General features: G+C 43.0%; 1 long non-coding RNA gene across 1 annotated transcript in view; it reads right to left on the reverse strand.

Moving 5' to 3' along the window:
* Positions 1 to 415: 415 nt before the first annotated feature.
* LOC123370614 overlaps positions 416 to 14,395 on the reverse strand; it is a 79,816-nt gene continuing 65,836 nt past the window's right edge. The window contains exon 3 of the long non-coding RNA XR_006579482.1: positions 416 to 1,353. This is a non-coding gene — a long non-coding RNA (uncharacterized LOC123370614). The remainder of the gene's footprint in view (positions 1,354 to 14,395) is intronic.

A 14,395-nucleotide genomic window follows, 5' to 3' on the forward strand; every position in this document is an offset into this window, starting at 1 on the left:
ATTATAAATACTTGCTGGAAACTACAAGCTGAACTGCCAATGTCATGTTGGTAGTAGGCGAGATGAGTCCACCTTCATCACAGAAGTGAAAGAGGCATTCCACAAAGAACTAAACGGGGAGCTATTTTTATTATATTGAAGAATCATACAAGTCAGAGATGAGAAAAACCTATTAGGTCATCCAGTCCGTCCCCCTGCTAGTGCGGTATTGTTCCCTACTGCACGCTACATTTGTCAGCGTTTTGTCCACTCTCTGTTTAACAGCCTCGTGCAATGAGACTTCCGCCACAGCCATTGGAAAAACTCTTAAACAGTCCGGCACGTTACACTATCAGCTTTGTGTGGCTTTAAGATAAAAATGGCCAGGACATCTATTTGATTTCAACACAGCCTCGCACATTGTCAGCTTTATCTCAGGCTCCATAATGGGTTGCTAGGCTAAACGCATTATAATAACTGAAATGAAGCAGTGAGGGTTTGATCTAATGAAGTCAATGGGAAGATGCCCACTGACTTCAAAAGGTGCTGGATTAGGCCCCAGTTCAGCACCTATTGATTGCTGCCTGCTAAAGAGGGTGCAGAGCATTGGGGAAGAATGGGAAGGTGGAGAGAGGAATATTGTTCTTTATCTTCAGGTCTCCCACTGCAATGTTTCACCTAAAACTAAAATAGAGACTCTTGTTTGGGTTATTTCCTTTTCTTACCAATGAACCACAAGACAGCAGCAAAAGGAGAAATAATTTGAAAAAAAAATGTAGGAGATGGCAAGAAAAAGAACACATCAGACATGTACATTGCAGAAGCTCAGCTGCTGCTGTGTTTCACTGAAGCTGGGAGGTGAGCTGACAGGCCTCATCACTCAGCTTGCAGATGACCAGGCCCTGGGGTGATGGATAGCCAGGCTCATCAGCAAGGTCAAAAGGAATTTCACAGCACAGGTGGGGAAAAACTCGGAATGATCAGTTTGACCACTGCTACCATCTATTGCTGTTTCTCTTTTAACTAAAGGCACATTGTGTAAAAGAATTATTGTATTCAGTGTGTGCTGTAATTATTTCTGCAGTGTGGTTTTTATATAACTTTACACAACAGAGAAAAGGCAAGGTCTCTGCCCTGAAGAGCTTACAGTCTAAGAGCTCATTCTACAAATGCTTATGCTCACCAATACAGTGACACCCGATGGAGTCTGATTGAAACCAATGGGACTTTGCATGGAAATAATGAAGGCACTGATCCTGTAGCTGACTCCATGTGGCATCAGGGTCCAGCTGCATAGAGTTGAGGTCTCTGCTTACAGGTACAAGTGTCTTCTGGATGAGGCCCAAAGAACATGTCTTGTGCTTTACACGTTACCTACAACAAACAACACCAAAATAAAAGACAATGCTAATTAAAGTTGCAAAGTCAACCACCCCAAAGATAGGAAATTCTAACATTTATTATTTATTGGTATGTAATTTCCTAAATTTAGGTATTTAAAGAAAAGTGAAAAAACAAATGTTTATCATGTGAAGCTGTAACAACCCTTTCAGTGATGGGACATCACTGGGGTGCGCACCCATGACGTCCAACACTGCCGCACACCTCTCTACTACTTGAGTTTTTAAAAGAGTAACAGCATTAGATGGTAGCAGTGATAACCTGTTATCCTCTGTAGATCATCCACTGGGGAGAGACACGTAACACTCTGAAACAGTGGCTCTCATAATGACAAACACTTACCCAAGTGAGCATTTTTATAGCTAGATATCTCTATAATAAAGCAGTGCCTCTGAAATTCTTAACTGCGTTTCCAGAAAATAAACCTATAATGCTAACAAGACTTCAGCTTTCAACATATATTATATAAGAGCTAGATATTTATTATTATTATTATTATTATTATTATTTAAAAGCTGTTATTTCCACCTAAGTGTAACCCCTGTGGGGCATAGATCAGTGTTCATATCACACTCCCTGTCAGTACCTGGCCCGGGGAAGCTAACAATCCAACACCTGGACCAAATTCGGTGATGAATCCTGTTGTGCATATGCTAAGAAGAAGTGGAACCCCATCAGTGATGGGGGAAGTGGCTCTTATACATGGCCAAGATGTTCAAAATTGAGTGCCTGTAATTAGGTTACTACTGCACATTCATATTTAGGTGACTAAGTAAGGGACCTGATTCTCAAACGTGCTGAGCATTCAATAGCTGCCATTGACTTTCTTCATCCTCTAAAAAAAATTTTGCTCTGGAGTCCTTCAGGACAAAAGACCCTCTATAAAAATAAGTTCAAATGATTATAATATTATGATATTTTTATTGGTTGAAGGTTTTTTTTCCCCTTTCATGCTTCCTTCTCACCACCCCGAACACACAAGATATATATTTTTTTCAAATTGCTCTTTAAAGTAATACTGTAGGAACATAAACCAAAGTCATTCTATAAGCAGCAGGTCAATTTAAAAACAATGATCTAAAAGCCTACTATTTGTATAAAATAGGGCAATTAAATAGCAGTTTGAAGGCTGTAATTCCAGCTGGTGAGTGTGTGGGTTGTGCTTTATTTTCAGATGCTCGCCTTAGGCCTTCACCAGTCACATCCTATTAAATATTGTCTCTGTTGACCATCGGGTGTGGAGAGCACTGAGCCATTCTGGTCATTGGCTAATTATTCCCCTAAGGAAACTTGAATGCTTGTGCTCTTGCTCGCTTGTGCACCGTTTTACCTCCTGTGTGTGCACAAAATGGACCTCATGCAGCACTAATTTGTTAATGAGAAGGAAGTTATTTAAATTTCAAGAGAAGTGAGTATAGCTTCAAGAGGAGGGGCCTAACTAGTTGCCCACAGTTAAATGACAGACTGATTGGGCCTTTATTAAGCAAAGGCATCATCATGGAAGACACTGTAATAGCCTGAAGTTCCTTCAGTGCTGTCGTTTGAATGAGCGTTCATCCCCTCAGCGTTCATTGTCTTCTCTACATAATAGCTATGGGATATGATGTGCCTGGAGAGTGATGGGGAGTTAGGGCTTCTGGGTTTTATGCCTGGCTGATATTGACTCACTGAGTAGATTTCAGAAAGCCATAACTAACCTCATCACTTATAACAAGTTATAATTAACCAAGGCTACGCATCAGTTTCCCTATTGTCAAATAGGTGTAGTCAGACCTATCCCACAGAGATGTTGTAAGGGTTGGGGAATGTTAGAAAAGAGTGTTGAGATCCTTGGGTGAGAGCTGCACCTTACTAGCCAACTATTGGTGGCAGTGGAAACAAAGATGGGCCTGAGTTGTAAAATTTGGTTCTGGTTCTAAATTTATGAACAATCAAACTAAAGCTCAGGGGTGTATAGACCTGGAGCAGCTGCCCGCGAATGGACCCAAGGAGCAGCCTTCTGCTGAAATGATGTCAGAGCAAGCACCAGAGATGGAGCCTGGTAAGTTTCTGCTGCCTTGCTTGTTACTATTAATATATGGATGGGTGGGATTTCCAGATCATGGCTCTATTCAGTTATTAATACAAAGTGGGGCTTTGGTGTGCTCCCATTCAGAGCAGAATCCTTGCCATTTATCTACCATACCTCCTGCTTCGCCCAACTCTATGTGGAATTTAAATTGGACACCACAAAATGAGGACAATATTTAAACAAGCCATTTTTATGAGATTGCTACTAGTTACTCATTGTTGTAGGTATGGGTTGGGCTTCACAATCAATAGCTTCACATACCCTTCCTGCGTCATACAGTGCACAGTATAGCCGGCTATGAAGGTGCTTTCTCCAAGACTGCTCCTAGCCTTTCCTGCAGTAGCTGGTCTGTATTGCTAGCAGCTGAGCTCCTCTGTCTTTCATCTTTAGAGAAGTCATTGATTTTGCCACTAATGTTCACCCATTGCTGGCTGGTGATGAAAGTGAACTTCTCACGGAGTAGGAACTCCAGTTGATTGGTTGCATTCTGGGGCAGGGCAGATTTATTAAGTCTGCCTCTGTAATTCATGAATCCTCTCCATTCTGAGATGTGCTGGTTGGTCACTGGATGCCTAAATATTTCCAAGAGTAGATGACTGGCTCTCCTCATGGGCCTGGAACAGAAAGTCATGGTTCCGTTCGGGGACATCCAAAATATCAGTGTTCTCCAGAGTTTGACCTTCCCGAAAGGACTAAAAAACAATAGCAAGTGACCAGACCACTCATAAGTCCCCCACCTTCCTGGAAAAAATGAAAGGGATGTGGAAATCATTTTGAATGATTTTTTTTTAAATTTGTACCTTACTATGATGTATGGTCGTTTTCAGTGCTGTTCCAAAAGGCGTCCAAAGTGGCCAGTGTTTTTTGACTGAATAAAATAAAGCCCAGTGATTAAAAATGATCATCTTTTGGCCCTGAATTAATGCAGCCCTTTTGAGAGTGGGAAATACACTTTTTATTATTGTTAAACAATAAAGAACTCTTTCTTTTTCCTTTCAAAGCCCTTCCACTTCTGCAAGGCAAATACACAGCACCAGAAGCCTGAAGGTAAAGACCCACCAACTGCGAGCAAGGAGGAAGAGTGAGCTGATGGAAGAGCTGCCAGATAAAATGAATCAGCAGCTAGAATTCCAGAAGGCTCAAATGGAGTATGAAAAGGATAAGGATGAATGAAGGCGGAAAGAGAGACGGAGGCTGTACAGCCCAAGGAGAAATTGGTGGATAGATTCGTGGTGCATGACTGCAGATTGAGGGCGGGAGACAGAGTGCAGAAGAAGCATCTGTCTGAGTGATTACTTGCAGTCATGGCCACCAGAGCGCGGGCTCCACTTCCCCCTGGATCCATGGTTCCTCACAGCTTTTGCTTAGCCAGCTATGAAAGTGCTTTCTCCAAGACTGTTCCCAGCCTTTCCTGCAGTAGCTGGTCTGTATTGCAAGCAGCTGAGCTCCTCTGTCTTTCATCTTTAGAGAAGTCGATAGCTCCCACCTCCAGACAGGAGCTCCCCTTCGCCCTTCTCTCTGGGGCTGGGAGTTGTAGCTCAGACCATTTCACCGGTGTAAAATAAGCAATTTGCACACAAGGCAAAAAGAGCAAGTTTTATTATATGTAATGTTAAAAGTGGCACAGATTTTCATAACTGGCATAACATGCCCATTCTCAATACATCATAATAAAGATTTACAAACCCTTAACACAGTAATCCATAAACTGTGATTTGCTGTATGTGGCCAGTATTGAGAAAATACACAACACATCTGCATACATGTCATGAAAGTGATTACAAAATTCATAATGCCAATACATTTTAAAAAATCCACCAGCTAACCCACACCCATACACAGCCATTTCATTATCCCTCACAAATAGGACTGTGCAAACCCATTATGTGGGCTCAGGAAGCAGCCCCAATTTCCACTGCACATGTGGATCCAACACCAGTGAAGACAGGTTCACTGTCGGGCTGTGGGTACTGGTTCAGAAATCGAGCAATATCCTGAGTTCACCCCTGGCCAAAAGGTTCCCCCCATCTCCTCGCAGATATTCTGCAGAACACAGAAAGACACAGTAATGAAGATTGCACTGATGACACCAGCATCCAAACAGTTTTGAAGGCAAACCCAACAGGATTTCAATCCACCATATGCATATCCAGCAGTATCCTCCAGCTCCTAACCCTAAACATTCATATGCCCCTTCATGCTTCAGCCACCATTCCAGATGTCATGCTTCAATGCTGATGATGCTCGTTAAAAAAATTATTTGTTAATTAAATTTGTGACTGAACTCCTTAGGGGAGAATTGCATGTCTCCTGCTCTGTGGTTTTACCCAAATTCTGCCATATATTTTGTATTATGGCAGTCTTGGATGATGACCCAGCACATGCCATTGGATTTAAAAACACTTTCACTGCAGATTTGACAAAACACAAAGAAGGTACCAATGTGAGATTTTTAAAGATAGCTACAGCACTCCACCCAAGGTTTAAGAATCTGAAGTGCCTTCCAGAATCAGAGAGGGACGAGGTGTGGAGCATGCTTTCAGAGGTCTTAAAAGAGCAACAATCCGATGCCGAAACTACAGAACCCGAACCACCAAAAAAGAAAATCAACCTTCTTTTGGTGATATCTGACTCAGACGATGAAAATGAACATGCATCAGACCACACGGCTTTGGATCGTTATCGAGCAGAACCTGTCATCAGCTGTGAGTTCCTTGGATTTCCCAATCCAAGGCAGGTGGCACTTGGCCAACTACCATAATTACACCTTCCAAGGAAAATGCCTTTTCTAGGAGAAGAAGTGTTTGTAATTCTGTAGGTAACAAGTTAATATCTTCTCAGCTGGGACTGAACCTTTGTTGTGGGTAATAGATGTTTTAGAAATAGATTCATATGGTTTATATCTTGTAAAATTTGTGCATACTTGTTATTGTATGTGTGAATAGTGATATAGATTAGATAACAAGAGAAAGGGGAACTGCCCCTTTAAGAATGGGGTGAGTGAGCTCCTGTGGAAGTGTAGTGTTCAGTGAGCACAGTGCAATTGCTCCCTGTAGCAGGAGGCTGGCTGGCAGCCGCGCACTGAAGAGTTCTCTTAAACAAGAGACTTGGATTCCCAGACTAACCAATGTTCTCCTTAAAAAGCCAAGCCATACGATCAGGCTTGGCACTACCGAGGGGCAACGGGGGACATTTCTCTTCCCAAGTGATCTTGAAGGGGCACCAAATTATTGTCAGAAAGGCCAAATGCGTGCAGAGTTCTCTGCTGTTAAGGGGTGGAACAGCAAACTGGAGAGCCATCATCCTTTATTGAAATTATAAATCACAGCAAGGGACCGAGACAGTAGCCCAGTTTTAAGCTCTTAAAACCCAAGGTTTTCCAGAGGTTTAACAAGCCCCTGGCCTCCTGGAAGGTTGTTTGCTTTTTAAATAAACAGACATGGAGGAGCCCCAAAATACACAAATTTCCCGCACCCCCCACTAAAGGGACCCTAGAACTCGCCTGCTTGTGATTAAGGTGGTGTCATGGGACATGATGCTGCTGGCTGAATTCATTTTTTTTTTAAATGACATGTTAAATCGCATCCCTAATCATTTCTGATTGTTTAAAACCAATAAAACCCACAGAGCTTTTCAAAATAATATAGACATTGTCCCTGATGTCATTTCAGTTTGGGTAATTACATTCTCCCTACCTAGATTTACCCCTGTCATTTCAGCATTCCTCACACCTGACCAAAAATCAAGCTGGGCAGAGAGGAGTTGACGAATCAGCAGATATTCTATATGTGTTACCTGCAGCAATAAAGTAAGGGCCAGATAAGTGTAGCAAAAAACCCTGCCAAGGATACATCATCCATCATCCTCATGACACTTGGAGGCAGAGAATGGCACATAATACAAGAATCCCTGCAACCCTGGGTCTTTGCAATCTGTATATTCAGCTGGCTCCTAATGTGTTCTGTCCCACTGACACTGGACACTATGTCAAAAAAGGCAGGGGATCATAATCACACAGGGATGAGAGACGAGGAAACACAGCTGGGGACTTTGCTCCCTTTGGAAGTGGAAGAGGTAGTGACAGCTCTGGAGAATAAGGGAGACAGAAGTATTATCTGGGAGAGGAATAAAAGAAAATGATAGAAACTGAGTAACAGATGTATCCTTCCAGGACTCAGCATGGGAGCAATTCAGAGGGCGGCGTACAAGAATAAACACATTACTTGTGCAAAGGGTTTTTATAGTCTGTCTGTGTATGTATGAATGACTGTGGATGAGCCTCTCGCCTCCAGAGCACCAGTATTCAGGTGCAGTGTTGCAGGGTTTTTAGGGACCCTTTTAGCTGTTTTGGTGCCACAGCAATCTGTCGTTTTCCATAGCCTAGCCCTCCAGCCATGTCAGTACACTGTCCATTTCCCTTCCGGGGTCAACAGAAAAGTCCAAAAATAGGCACCTCACACCTTCCAGCCCATCTCCCGACATCAATCTGGAACTTGTCATTCTTGGCCTCTCTTACTCCTTTATCACCTGTGCACCTCCTTTTGATCTGGGGAAGAGACAGGAGAACCCAGGCCTGCCCTCTCCTCTGGGTTCCAGCTCAGGGGCTCTGTTTTAGGGTAAGGACTGTTTCTTCGATCCCTCTGTCAATCCCCTCTTCACTAGGTTTCTGGGCTCTACTATTTCTGCCTGGACCTGTGTTTACTCACAGATTCTCCTTAGCCAGCTATGAAGGTACTTTCTTGAAGGCTGCACCCAGTCTTTCTCTGCAGCAGCTGGGCCATACTGCGAACAGCCCCTCTGTCTCTCGCCTTTAGAGCAGATGATATCTTCCCCCACAAACTCAGCCCTATTCCTGGGGCTGGGGTTGTCTTTCAGGCCTCTTGCCTTAGGAAAGTCAGCTCAGGGCTTTTGCCAGCACCTTTCAGCTGAACATCCTCTCCAGTTAGCCTTCCAATCTGAAGGGATCAGCAGGCCACCCTTCCCTATCAGTGTCTGCCTCCTGTGAGAGAGGAGGCTGACTTTATGCTGGTCTCCTTCTCCCAGTTCCTTCCCAGTTCACTGTGTGAGAAGGGAGTCGTGCCTGCCTTCACTGCAAGGCTTCAGGACCTTAAAAGTCGTGTCAGGATTCCTTCCGCAAGCACCATTCATTCCCAGGAACATTAAATCTCTCTATATATCTATTAGGCCCTTCCAAACTCATAAAGGACCATGCCAGGTGGGGGTGAGCTGAGCACTGGGCATTACTGCCCTTTAGGGCAGGTCCTGCCATCACAATGACTAATTATACGAGTAACAGCAGGCTACCATTTGTGTAAAAGCATGCTCAGTTATGGATAGCTTCCTAACTTATATCTCTGAAAAGTATCAGGCCAGATTGAAAAGGGAAAGCAAAATATATTGTAAAGCGCAGCAGGGAGCATGGTTGAGAATGAGAGCCATGAGAGATCTGGACTTAAATCAATGGAGCTCCACCGATTTACACCAGCAGAGGCACATGGTATGAACTTCAGATTAATATAGCTCTTTAGCGGCACCCCTGGTCTATCTCATTTAGAAGTTAGTGGGCTAGATTCTGATCTCAGTTGCCCTAGTATATATATATAAAGTAATTCCATTGAAGCTAAGAGATTTGCACTTGTGTCACTGAGATCAGAATCTATTTCTGTTTATACCGTGTGTCCCCAGCTATCTGTTCTCATTCTCTCTGCTATCATTCTGTGTGATGCCTTCATGTCTCAGGTTGCCATTTATTGTTCTAAAAAAACTTAAATCAATTTTCCATTTATATTTTTATATCTGGACCATTACTGGCACTGAAACATGTTTGGCAAGATGATCCTTGAATAGAATGGCACTTTGTCTATAAAAGAATAAACTAGTAGTTTAAGCATGAGACTAGGAAACAGGACCTTCTGCATTGTAATCCTGGATCTAATACTTATTGTTACATTGATCAAGACACTTGATTTCTCTCTCTCTGCTTTCCCATCTGTAAAATGGAACTAAACTTACCTAGCTCACAGAGGAAAATAAATTGTTTAATTACTGATAAAGTTTATAGCTGACACAAACATTGAGGAAGTGGTAAATAATGAAGAGGATGAATCACTGATTGAGAGAGATCTGGATCGCTTGGTTAAACTGGGTGCAAGCAAACAATATGTATTTTGATATGGCTAAATGTATATATCTAGGAACAAAGAATGTAGGCCATACTTACCCAATGAGGGACTCTGTCCTGGGAAGCAGTGACTCTGAAAACGATTTGGGTGTGTGGGGTGTCATGGTGGATAATCAGCTGAACATTAGCTCTCAATGTGAAGCTGTGGTGAAAAGAGCTAATGTGATCCTGGGATGCAAAAAGGGGAATCTTGAGTAGGCGAAGAGGGATTATTGTATCTCTATATTTGATAACTACTGCTTAAGCACTGTGTCCATTTCTGGTGCCCACAGTTCAAGAATGTTGACACACTGGAGAGGGTTCAGAGAAGAGCCATGAGAATGATAAAAGGATTAGAAAACCTGCCTTATAGTGATAGACTCAAAGAGCTCAATCTATTTGCCTTAACAAAGAGACGGTTAAAAGGTGACTTGATTACAGTCCATAAGTATCTACATGGGGAATAAATATTTAATAATGGCTGTTCAGGAATTATTTTGGGAAAGTTCTATGGCCTGTGTTATATAGAAGGTCAGATTAGATGATCACCATAGTCCTTTTATGGCTTTGGAATCTATAAACAATATTTGTACAGAACTTTGAAAATGAAAACTGATGGCCTTATATTTACTGTTGTAATATTCTCTCCGAAATCAGCACTATTAAAGAAGAACTGGCTTATTAGCACAGTGTAGGTTGGTTCATTCCCTGGGGTATTATTTATCATGCCTATTTGTTATACATTATTATTACTATTCCCTTTTTAAAACATGCTTTTGTGATACTTTTAAAAACAGACTTGTCCAAAATCCAACAATATTTTTTTCCAGATTACAATTGTTGGTAGACTTTTTTGGTAAATACAAAAAAATGTGAAGGATTGATAGACTGTAAACCTAGTGCTCATTATGGTCATCAACTCTGATCTGCATAACGTAGTCCCTAGAGTTTCACCCTTAACCCAACAGTTCGCAAACTGGGATATCTCAAGGCCAGTTTATTTCAACTTTTCCTTTGAAGAGCTGGCTGCAACCTAGACAATGGCTAATGCCTTGGTTTTCTTTTTAATTGAATTTTAATTGAACGCAGTGCTGGCGATCCACCAAATTGACTATTTGCTGCTTGTTTTCATTTTCCTGGGTGAGCATACTCCGAGATTCTCTGGCACACTGATCATTGCTGCTGCCCAACAGATCCAACATTAGGTTATTCCTTCTCAATTTCTATCTAATCTTTTCTCTCTTGGATGCAGTTCATACAGCCTGGCTGAAAAGCTTATTTGTCTCTAACACTCACATAGCTGCAAAAAGTTCTAGCTAACTTTTTTCTGCCCAGTTGTCTCAACTCAGTGGTTGCACTGGTAGTGATACAACACATTGATGGGTCTATTTCCCCCTTAGGCAGAAGCCTCGTAAAATCCCTGTACACCACTTAAAGCCTGATTTTCAAAAGTGTTGAGGAGGGCCTAGTGGTCAGGGGGGTGGCCTGGGACTTGAGAAACCCAAGTCCAATTCCCTGCTCTGCCAGGGACATCCTGTGTAGCCTTGGGCAAGTCATTCAGTCTTTGTTTGCCTTAGTTCCCCACCTGGGAATTAGAGGTAATAATAAGCACAATAAATACATTAAAGATTATGAGGTGCTCATAGGGGGAATCTATGAAGGGACTTAAACACTGCACTGTTGTGCTGCATGGCATCTACAAAATCCAGAAACAACACTGTGATCCACGATGAGTTAGGTGCCTGGAGTCCCTATGCTATGAATGGGGAGAAATAGGCCCCTTAGACCACAGTCCACAAAAGCCAGCATGGTGGGGGGGGGGGCGCTGTCTAAGATAGCACAAGAGGTGATGCTGATGAGATGCATGTGTGCTAAGCCCCCTGGGAGATAGGCACCTCGCCCTGCTTAGCAATCCACAAACAGCCCCTCACCCCCTGGAAAAAGGTGGCTTAGGCCCCTGCCTCGCTACACAGCCAGAGGAGGGCGCTCCCACCTTGTAATTTCAGCCCACTTTTGTGGCTCCTGCCCTCACTACTACAGTAATGGAGGCCAGATAAGTACCTAGAATAGAACAGGCCTGCAGCAGCGGCAGCTCCAGTTAATTTTATTCAGAACTTCTGATTACTCAGATATTTTGAATATCAGGCGATGAAGGGCTTAAAGGGATTTTGAATAGTGCCCAGGTCTCAGAGGCCGTGGAGGCTCACTGTGAAGGTGGGCACAGGGGGATCAGGGTGGCTGCTATGCTTGGGGAGCGAGGGGAGCTGAGACTTGGGTGGGAGGGCAGTTGGCTCTAGGAAGAGGGGCCCTGGCAGTTCCTACCTGATACTTAGCCTGATCCTGGGTACTCGAGCAGCCATTCCAGCCCCTCCCAGTCCTGCTGTCACTTCTGCCCCCTACCCCTGCTGTGTGTGTGCAGTTTACAGGGAACATTGGGTTACGGGTGCAGCCTGGGACAGTGGGGCCACTGTGCCCACCTTAACTCCCCAGCCTGGGCTGGCTCTCAAAATGCTTTGCTAGTGACAAGCAGCAAACCCCTCCAGGTGTTGTTATCACTCAGCACAACCGCATGTAGAGCCCCCCACACCCAGCTGGATTGCAGGAATGCTCCCAGAGCCACTCATGAATCACACAGAGAAAAGCATCAGCCAAATCCCCCCACCCCCAGCTCCCAGCCTTGTATCTCAGGAATATACTGTCTTGCAAATTTATTAATTGGTTCACCGCTTCATCAGTGGAAAGTGGATATACACCAGCCTTTGCAGACCTGAGCAGATTTACCACACACTTCGGGCAAACTCACTGGTAAAGATAAACAGTTAAACAAATTTATTGATTACAAAAGATAGATCTTAAGTGATTATAAGTGATAGGCAAAAAATCAGAGTGGTTACCAAAATAAAATAAAATATAAGCATGCGGTCTAAACACTCTATCCTATTAGTCCCTTAAACACTGGGCCAGTCTCTTCTGTTGAAGTCTTCAGTCTTCTTCTGAGTGTCTTTGTTGCTTGCAGCATAGGTGGGGGCAGGAGAAAGGCCAAGCATGGGGCCCCTGTGTGTTCTGTGTCCCATGCACTTGGAGAACACAAATCCAGGCATGTCTGGTGGGCATTGCTGTTTGTTTGTTTGTTTGTTTTCCATTGCCACTATCTTCCAGCATGTCAGCTGCTTTGTTTGTGCTGTCAGTAGAAGTGCTGCAGTAATCTCCATCCTTGTATTTCAATATATTTTGCTCTGCATGCAGCAGGCAATAATGGGACTTAATAGTTGCAGTGGAACCAATCATTACTGCTTTTCAGTTGGATCCCGATTCAGATGCTGTTTTCTGCCACTGTCAGCTCACACTACCAACTCACTCAGGGTAGTTACGGTGATACTCATAGAACCGCTAGAGGCAGCAAGATCCCCAAACATCCCAGTTGAGTAGTTTAGAACAAAGTCATGTAGTGTCTGGCATTGGTGATATTTGTTAAGCATGTTGACTTTTTTTCCTTTGTTGGAATAGCTCAGTGCTTTGAGCATTGGCCTGCTAAACCCAAGGTTATGAGTTCAATTGCTGAGGGTGCCATTTAGGGATCAGGGGCAAAAATCTGTCTGGGGATTGGTCCTGCTTTGAGCAGGGGATTTGACTAGATGACCTCCTGAGGTCCCTTCTAACCCCGATATTCTATGATCATTTTATTATTTTGTTCATTGTTCTATGCTTAGGTTACTTTTTTATGAAATATGAAGCTATTTCCCCACATAGTTAGATTCTCAGTCCAAACAGAGGTTCAGAGGAGAAAGGAAATAAGACTAACAAGTAGGCATACCCCAGCACACTATCACATAGAAACACACAGAAAAACACTGTGCTCTTTGCATTGCATGGTGACTAACATTATCCTCTGCTGTACATCCTTTAATAAAAGCATAGCACTGTTACTGTAGAAGCTCTGTAAAGGGGGGGTCTAATGGGCCCTTCTCATCACTGGATGGTGCTGTAAAGCAGTTTTATTGTGATATAATAAAGTAATTGGAGCAGTATTTTATGATATTATATTTGTGATGTAATCGTTTTCTAGGCTCATGGTATAATGGTTGGGGGGTTAGTCCCCCATTTAGAATTGCGTTTAATTTAAGGATAACTGACCAGGGACTATTTGCTGTGCAATAATAAAAGAAACACAATGTGATCTGAGAAAGAGGACTTGAAAAAGAACTGTTTAGCAGCAAGTCAATCACCCACAGAGCATCTCTGTATTTCCATTCAGAGACGATATCTCATCTAATGCTTTAGGCCAGCAGATGCTTCAGGAAATGAAGGATTTTAGAAGTACAGGATTCAGAATGTAGAGGGCTCTAGAAGTAGGAATCTGGGACTTCTGGAACTGCAAGATTCTATACACAACTAGACTGGGGATCTAAATTGCTATGAGGAAACTCTTAATTCCTTGAAGCTAAATCAGGCTACAACACCAATCATCTTCTCTAGCTTTTCCAAAGTTGACCTCATTCTGAGAGTTGGTGATTCTGAAGTTGTTGGATCTCTATGTTCATCAAGTAGGGAAGTTGATGACATGTGTACAGACCTGTTGTATTCTAAGGTTAAATACTTTACTCTGCAACCCTATGGGCCAGATTCTGCTCTCAGCTTACACCAATGTCAATCCACAGTAATTCTTCTGACTTGTGGAGTGACTCTAGATTTATCTCAGTGTCATTGAGTTCAGAATCTGGATCTTCAGCTTTAAGCTGATAAACGGGAAAGAAGTGAAGGTTCTCAACATACAGCATTCCTCA

Source organism: Mauremys mutica, chromosome 5 (genome assembly GCF_020497125.1).
Source record: "Mauremys mutica isolate MM-2020 ecotype Southern chromosome 5, ASM2049712v1, whole genome shotgun sequence".
Classification (NCBI taxonomy): domain Eukaryota; kingdom Metazoa; phylum Chordata; order Testudines; family Geoemydidae; genus Mauremys; species Mauremys mutica.